Source organism: Phalaenopsis equestris, unplaced genomic scaffold (assembly GCF_001263595.1).
Source record: "Phalaenopsis equestris unplaced genomic scaffold, ASM126359v1 Scaffold000107, whole genome shotgun sequence".
In the NCBI taxonomy this organism is placed as follows: Eukaryota; Viridiplantae; Streptophyta; class Magnoliopsida; order Asparagales; family Orchidaceae; genus Phalaenopsis; species Phalaenopsis equestris.
Genome location: NW_018164549.1, coordinates 1,818,173 through 1,819,816, shown reverse-complemented (window position 1 = coordinate 1,819,816; position 1,644 = coordinate 1,818,173).

The following is a 1,644-nucleotide window of genomic DNA, read 5'->3' as shown; positions in this document are numbered from 1 at the left end:
AAACCTTGAAACTAATCTGATTCTTGGCCATCTAAAAAATCAGTATTTACATCTCAAAATAGTACAACTCAAATGTATTTACATATCTCACACCATAAAATCATACAATGGAACCGTACTCTCCAAAAGCACTGGCTGAGCTGGCCGTAAAAGGTCGGGAAGAACATCCATAAAAGCCGGATGAGGCAAAATTAACAAGGAGCAACTCGCCACGACATAAGTTTTGTTGCTGGTTACGTGAATTTAATGATGGGGTGTCACGTGTTAAGTGGCCCACCGTAATTAAAATTTGGGGGTAAATTTGGCGTATTAAGTGGGCCACCGCAATTAAAATTTGGGGGGCTCATTTGACACATGACGCGCCGGACTACGGAAAAAATTTGTGTACAGAATACGTACGCAGAGCTGCGTATGTCTGTAACCTGCAAACATGTTACATGGAGGATTTTGGGAGGTTATAACCGCATTATACCCTCTGTAACCTCCTTGTAACCTACTTGTATATGAAAACAGAAACGCGGAACTTATTAGAAGGTCCGGGTAGGTTACAAAAAAATTACATGGGGTATAACACGATTATAACCTCCTAAAATTCTCCCTATAACTGTTTGAAGGTTACAGACGAACGCCTGCGTACGATAAAAAACGCAAATTTTTTCCCGGGACTACGGATGCATCGAGATCGAGAGTCCTTACCCAATAAATTTTCCCATGAAAGTCGGATGAGGCAATAACAATAACTCCTTCAATACAAAGCCTATAGCATTAATATTCATGAAAAATTTTACAAAACTTCACTATTTTCATCCAAACGAAGACAAAACGGGCGATTTGTTAACGAAAGCTCCTCACCTCTTTTGTCCAAAGCCATAAAATAAACAATTTTAAGGACTAAAAGGTAACAGATCATGAACCCTAGACAAAATGAAATCACCCCAATGAAACGAAGCGATTAGATATCCAGCGTTAAAAATAATGAAAAAGAAAAAAAAAAGAAACAAGCCGGACGATCCAGTAGCCTTCCACCCACGAACTCATGCTGAAATCGCCCGACTGTCAAGAGGGCCTTTCATTCGGAAGGAAGAATCTCGTGTAGGCGGATGAGGGAGCGGAGGAGCTTCGAGCGGAAGATGGTTTTTTGTTCGGAAGGAGGGATATCGTGCAGACGGAGGATGACAGAGGGTAGTGCAGGAATTTTAGGGGAACGACGGCGTTAACGGAAAACTATTTCTGAGCTATATAAGGGGTTTCGGGCGTGAGACACGTAATATTAAATTTTTCTGTACGGAATAAGCAAAAACGGAAGTTTTGGATGCTAGATATGTAAATAAATAAGTGAACTGTGTGATATGTATCTAAAATTGAAAATGTCTCTCAAAATAAAAATTAATAATTATTTGGTTGTGATTTGTAGGGCTGTCAAAAAAGCTCGTTGTTCGCCAATAGCTTGTGTTCGGCTCGTCCGAACATGAACAAGTTTTTAAAGTTCGAATTATAAATGAGCCGAATACGACAGTTCCTTGTTCGCTCATGTTCGGATCCTTTTAGCTCGAATATATATATATATATATACATATATATATATATATCTATATATATATATATATGTATGTATATATATATATCTATATATATATATATATA